This window comes from Furipterus horrens, unplaced genomic scaffold (genome assembly GCF_987537825.1).
Source record: "Furipterus horrens unplaced genomic scaffold, mFurHor1.1.pri manual_scaffold_6, whole genome shotgun sequence".
In the NCBI taxonomy this organism is placed as follows: domain Eukaryota; kingdom Metazoa; phylum Chordata; class Mammalia; order Chiroptera; family Furipteridae; genus Furipterus; species Furipterus horrens.
In genome coordinates this window covers 111,046,593-111,053,892 of record NW_028327176.1, presented here as the reverse complement: position 1 = coordinate 111,053,892, position 7,300 = coordinate 111,046,593, and the positions used below count along the sequence as shown (strand labels likewise).

At 36.9% G+C, this 7,300-nt stretch overlaps 1 long non-coding RNA gene across 1 annotated transcript in view; it reads left to right on the top strand.

Annotated features, from left to right (window-relative positions):
* The first annotated feature begins 321 nt into the window (after positions 1-321).
* Positions 322-7,300, top strand: part of LOC150007233 (uncharacterized) — a 76,129-nt gene continuing 69,150 nt past the window's right edge. The window contains exon 1 of the long non-coding RNA XR_016511798.1: positions 322-566. This is a non-coding gene — a long non-coding RNA (uncharacterized LOC150007233). The remainder of the gene's footprint in view (positions 567-7,300) is intronic.

Below are 7,300 nucleotides of genomic sequence, written 5' to 3'. Positions count from 1 at the left end.
TTGGCTGGATCCCCAGGATTTGAACTGCATTTGATGGCCTGTGGTCAGGTTCCCAGGATAGCAGTGTCTTCAATGTCAGGGGCACCTTTTCTAGATAAAGAATAGACCCTGGAAGAAGAATGCAAATGTCCTTAGGGGCTGAGACAGAATTCATTCTTTTCCCTGTGGTGATTAATCTGTGAGACAGAATTACATGGTGGTTAATGATGTTGGCATTGAACAAACCTTAGTTGAACTCCAGCTCTGCCAAATCCTAATCAAGTAACCTTAAAGCAATTTACTTAACCTTTTTATGTCAGTTCAAGTCCTAGCAGTCAACAATTGGCATGCTCCAAAGGGTGTAATTGAAGAGAGCATAACAAGGCTGTGCAGAGTTAAGGAAGGAACAAAGGGTAATGAAGAGCCAGAATTAGCAACAGCAGGAAGCTGTTTCCACTGAGGCCCAAAAAGAAAAGGAGAAGGGAAGGTATTACCACATTGTAGAAACAGCTGGAGACACCCAAGTGGGACCGCTGATTTGAGCTGTGGTCATGAAGAAAAGCAGCCCTTGCCAGAAACTTAGCAAGGTGAGTCAATATCCTGATCTCTTCTTCACACTCCATCCCCTCTTATTTCTTCCAACTTCCAAACCTGACCAGAAGCCAAATGTCATGGAGCCCAGGAAAAGAAGTCCTTATGATGCAGGTATTTCAGGGACCTGGGGACCCAAGTTTCAGAGACCCACTGTGGATTCTTGGCTTCATAGAATTCAAAGTGAAAGTGAGTTTTTAGTCAAGTAGTGAGACAGAGAATGGGCTATTCCACAGACAGACCAGCTTCCCTTTAGAGGAGTTTGCTTCGTTTATTGAAGTTCATGTAATCTGGAAGGAGAGGGGATGAGTATTAAATAAGGTGAGGAGGGGTATTCAGGATCATCTTGGGAAAGGGGTGGAAATTTCTCCTATGAGCTCTTGTATGGGCTTTCTGTTTCCAGTCATGGTGGCTCTTATGTGTGTCCTTTAGCAAGCTGATGTATTATAATGGGCAAATAATAAGGCTAGGGATCACTGTGTGATGAAATTAGTCACTGTGAGGTGACATTAGTCACCATGTTGGATTGAGCTGTTCTCTTTAAACTATAAAGCCAGGTGTGTGTGTGTGTGTGTGTGTGTGTGTGCACGCGCGCACGTGTGCATGCGTGTGTGCATGGCATGTGTCAGGTGTGGTCTTACTATCTTCTTCCCAGTTGCTATAGCTTTTATCTATGCAGCTGTTTGCCACACACCTTATCTCACTTAGAGGTCAGACCCTCGGGGTGCAGAGCAGAACAGAAAAACCGCAGCAAATAAACCTGGAGGGAAATAGAGAATGTAGATATTTCCTAATCATCAATTTCCCTTTCTGTATATTGGATATTATAATCATATCCCTCTCATGTATGAGGGTTGAATAAGATAATGAATGTAAATCCTTTAGCAGAAAGCTTAACTCATTGTTTATACTTGTTAAGCATTAAAGTATCTTCTGAAAGTTGTCCTACACTCTGATCAGGGGAATCCTAGTTTCTGAAAACACTTCTTTTCTAGTTAATCTCTTATTTTAAAACAGATTAAATAAAATCCAAGAGCTGTCTTATATTTTCAGAGTACATACACACATAGTTTATACAGTTGCAAACATTCTCAGCATTAAATTTGGATTCAGAAAAATCCAGGTGCCAATCTGGTTTTCAGTTTCTTTATTTACCATTTTATGGGACTTAGGCAATTGTCTGTTTTATATAAGCTAGTTTTTTAAAGTATAAAAGTAAAGAAATGATAACCACTACCTTACAGATGTGTATCAAAATTAAAGCAAGGTCTAACACATAATAGACACTCACAAGTTAACAATGTTATTCTTTAATATCATTACAGAAGCTAAATGTGATGTTATATATTATAGAGCATAAGTAGTTGTAAGATAGACATTTATTTTGTCCTTTAGAGTTTTTTTTAATCATATTAATATTTTGATATCTGTGTATTTGAAATATAAGGCAAATATCCTAACACTGGATACTGGGTTAATAATAATATATAGTGTACAAAAAGGCAGAAAATCTCAATAATCCTCAAATATATTTTTATGTTCTCCATTACCAAATAGCAAAGAAAATAACAGGCTGACTCCAGGTGTTCTCAGCAAAATGTCTTCTTGTTCAGCCTGACTTTATTTTCCTTTGACTAAACTATATGGAGTCATTTTGGACAGTTACACAATTTTCCTTGCTGTGCTTGGTCAAGAGACACTAGAGGGAAAATGTTTGGGGAAAAAATAGAATCACTGTACCTTTTCTTGGAAGGAACCAGCAAATGTCACTGAATGAAAAATGTTCCTGATGCAAAAGAATACACTAGTGATGAGCATATTTGCCATACTTGATGGCTGCATCAAGCCCACGCCACCATCAGCATTCAGTATAGCACTAAGACCTGCAGGAAACCATTCCATTTGTAAAAGGTCAAACATTGGTAGCCCTAAGCTTTTGAAATGAAGCAGAGAAAACAATTTCAAGGCTATTTACTACCCTGTCCTCTGACAGCTTTTGTCCAGGTTTCCAGTAAGAGAGATTTGCTTTTATAGTCACAATCTTTTAAGTAAATATGATGCTTGAGGCTACAAAAATGCATTTGATTGCTTTCTTTGAGTCAGAAGCCTGTTATCTTGTTCTGAAATAATAAAGCCCACTAGGCATTGCATTTTTCCAGGAGTATTGACTGAGGTCTATCCTATACATTTAGGTAATCAGATAAGGGTATAGATGATGATAGAGTAGCTTAGGTAATGCAGGAAGGAATATATAATACATGAAGGTTCTTTTGCAATGGAAGTAATGTGACTTTTAGAAGGTAGGAAAATTGTTATTATTGTTTAGTTGCAACCTTTTGCATTTCTAATATACTTCCTAGCATTTTTGTATATTAATAAGAATATATTTTTGGAGGCCCTTCAACATTATTTAATAGAAAAAACATATAAATTATCAAACTTGCTTATATACTTCTACAATACTGTCAAAATAAGAAGAATAGTAAATATAAAGCAGACAGAAGCTTGTTCAAAATCTGGTGTAGGTTCTATCAGGAATTGGTCGTTAGACTACGTTCTACATGTACTTTTAATAAAATAAAGGCACAAAGAAGAGAAAATGTTTACAAAAATGGCACCAGTTTTATTTTAAATTTATTTACATTTGAAGTGAATATTATCGGTTATCAGCAGCCGTCCGTCTCGAGAGACGATGGTGTAGCTTCTTAAGAGTCTATCTGCACCGCCGAGAATGGCTGTGCAGTCCGACTCGGGAGTGACACGGTATCTGTCTCCTCCCGTGTTGAATCGACATCTTGCGATGATGCTGGAGTGTCCTCTCCAGTGAAGCTGAAGCTACAGAGCCTGGGCAGGGTGATATGGAGGGTCTGCTGTTGCCCATGCAGCAGACCCCCCCTCTCTTCGCAGCTGAAGGGTCCAAGGGAAAGACAAAGTCAATACAGCTTGGCTTCAGGTGCGCCGCAGGAGTTGCCGGTGTTGACTACAACGTCAAACCGCCTTAGGGACTCCGGCTCCGGATTTTCTGTCGGGGTTTACTCCCTTAGCCTTTCCCCTGAAGAGGTATGCCGCAAGGCAGCGGAGGTTTTTTTGGAGTCAGAGTTTTCCTTCTCTGATGTGCCCTGACTGGAAGATCGAACCAGCGACACTTAGCTCGCAGGCCGACGCTCAATCCACTGAGCCAAACCAGCCAGGTAGAAGTGAATATTACAGTACACTTATTTAATAATATTTTAGAAATTTAAGCAATTCATGGAGCCATTATTTTAAAACAGCATTATTATTACCCTCATCTTAAAGTAAAGGATTTAAATGATTATATGATTCCTGATTACATACTGGGTAGGAAAAAGACTTTTTCTCAAATAATGTGAAACAAGAAAGGGAAATAAACCCAAAATGGTGTTTCTCAAACCTTTTCTCTGGATCTGTTTTTGTTTTTATCCTGCTATACATATTATATAGAGCTTTTTGAAATCCACTCAGCTGTTATGAACCATTTTAGGCCAACAATTATAATATGTTCCCAATAGTCATATGTATTTCTGTACCTGTTATGTAACAAGCTTTGCTAAATTATGGGATAAAATGGGGATTAAGAAAGACAAGGTTATTTCTTTCATTGAGTTCAGAGTCTTATAGGTAGTCACTGCTACTGAAGAATGAGTAAAGGAAGTTATCATAACATAAATGTAGGAGCCAGAAAATCATCACTAAGGAAATTGCACTGAACTGAAAATTAAAGGATAACTAGGGATTAATAGACAAAGAAAGTTAAGTGATTATGGTTGCTGATGAGAGAAATGGGGCAGAAGTGAATGAGGATAGCATTTCAGATAAGGGAACTCAAGTGAGATGAACAGAGAAATAAGAATGTACTCAAAGAACCACAAGAAGTCCAAGAAGTCAAGTAAGACTGGAGTTTAGGGTTTATGATAGTGAAGAGATGAGACTCAAGGACTTAAAAGGAGTAACTTACATGAATACTTACTGAATTACCTCAAAGGATTATATTGTCAAATCAGACACATAAAAATCAGAAATCTTACCTAGTATCAAGCTTTACTAATAATATTAAGGCTATAAGTAATCTCTAGAACTAGGAAAAACAGAAAAAAGTTTGGAACAACCAATACCACTCCACAGGTACTTCTTGTCATGAAAATGTGCTCTTTGGGCCACATTTAAGATGAACTACCTAAATGATATATGACAAGAAATTACTTTGGTCATTATTTGGCTTCTGTAATATTTTCCCTGGTTCCACGGCTCATAAATCCAGAGTTCATGTTTGTTTGCCAAAAATAATCCTATTTAAATCTGGTACATCTTGCTAAAGGCATTCTATAGATAATGACTCCTTTATTAGCAAATTCCAACAATGTGCTTGACAGCAGTTCTGTCAATACCATGTTTTCAAGGTAATTTGACCAGGTTATCTTTCTTTCTATTTCTAGGACATTCCCCAGTAAAGAGAGAATGTATCGTAGGTCCGCTGTTGATTCTTTTCTTTTCATCTACAAAATATATTAGAGATTCTGGACATTATCATGAAAACAATGACAAAGAATAAAAGGCTTTAAGCCCTGTATGTAATATATGGAGACTAGAATGAAAAAGATTATAGGTAGACCAGTTGCAAACTTTGGAATGGTGAGTGTGGCTTAGGCTAGGGTATCCCACAACTGTGTCACAAGAGCAAAAGGCAGATGCAAGTGTTGTTTGTGAGTCAACACTTGGTGATTAATTAAATATAAGAGGTGAAAGAAAATAAGGAGTTAAGGATCACCTATATTTACACAATGAGGTAGATGGGTCATCAGCTGAGAAAATTATACATTAGAAGTGTTTATCTGGCATCAAAATATGGTCTATTTTAAATATGTCAAATTTGAGGTAACTGGAAAACGGAAGGGAAGATTTCTAGTAGGCAGTTGGATAAATAGGTTAGAAACTTAGGAGGACGTCTTGGGCTGGAGAGTTGGGAGTCACAGGCATAAAAAGAAATATTCACTAAGGCCATAGGAATGGATAACTTTGTCTAAAGAGATTAATTAAGAAGAGGGCCAAAAGAAAGCAAGCCATTTTTAAAGAACACAAAGTAGATAAGGAGAACAAAATAACCATAGTATAGAATTAGGAAGCCAGGGGCTGACTCTTGGATAAATAAAGAGAATGTATAAAAAGCTTCTGAGCATCCAGGAAATGACCGTGTGTTTAATTTAATAATGCAGATGGGATATTGAAATAAAACCCTGATAAAGAGATAGAAACCCTGGCCGGTGCGGCTCAGTGGATTGAGCGTCGACCTGCGAACCAAGTGTCGCTGGTTCGATTCCCAGTCAGGGCACATAACTAGGTTGCACGTCAGGTCCCCAGTTGGGGGCGCAAGTGAGAGGCAACCACACAGTGATGTTTCTCTCCCTCTCTTTCTCCTTTCCCCCTCTCTCTAAAAATAAATAAATAAATAAACAACAAATAAATAAATTTTTTTTTAAAGTGTTACTTTAAAAAAAAAAAGAGAGAGATTGAGACGGAGTGTATAAATAGCTCCTCACAGAGGACGGTTGTCAAGTTAGGAGCAAGATAGGACTATAGGTAAAAAGAGACACAGATTCAAGGATGGATCTGCCATTTTACCTTTTTTGCTATTTTAACTTTTGATTGAGAGGCAGTCCTACTGGAGTGAATATGTTTGAATGCTGATGCTAGAACTTCAGTAGAGAGACTAAGACGGAAAGATAGCTTAGCTCTTAACTAGGCTATATTCAGTTTTCAGACTTGTAGCTCATTCTTTTTCTGTATTCCCCCATTGCAGCAGAAGGCTATGCATAAGAGAGCTTAAAAATGTCTTTTGAAAAGAAATATTTTTGAAAATTATTATCTGAAGAAAGGCTTCATCCAGATTAATTCTTTGTTGGATATGTACAAAATACAGCTTCCAAGCCAGGACTTGAGTACACCTGTCCAGTGTACTTTTACAACACCTTTTTCCTGCCTTTTAAAAAATATTTATTAAATTTTTTTTTAAAATATGTTTTTGAATTTGCCAAATCTGTTGATCAGATTTGTGTTTGAGGAATAAAGTAATCCATTCATTATAGCCTCATCAAGAGAGCTGCTGGAAAAGAAAATATGCTACACAAGTTATTATAAAATGCAATCTTAATACAAAGAGACATTTCATTGACTTGCTATTAAATTATCCATACTACTCCACTCTTCTCTTTTCATGTATAATGGAAAGATGACTATATTTCAAAGGAAAAAGAACTGGTGTGCATTGATATATTGATATGTTCATGTAGATCCTTAGGATTTAATATAAAAATGTTGACAGAAGAAAGATATTTGTTTTTAGCTTTAAATAACAATAACAATAAAAACAATAATAGCATAATAATCTCTTATTTTAAGAGATCATATTACAGAGTCATCATCAATAAGATAATTTTCCTATAGGAGGGTATATATTTATGCTAATTTACCTTTTGATAATCAGTGGCACTCAGTTGAGGAATTTCTTAGTGAATTTAGAAATCAATATTTAAGAAGGGTCATAGGTATGGGGATCATTTGGAGGTTTATCAGCTGAGAGGGGGATGGGGAGAAATGGGGAAATAGTGAAGGGACTAAGAAGCATAATTGGTTGGCACAAAATAGATAGGGGGATGTTAAGAATAATATAGGAAATGGTGAAGCCAAGGAATCTATATGCATGACCCATGGACAT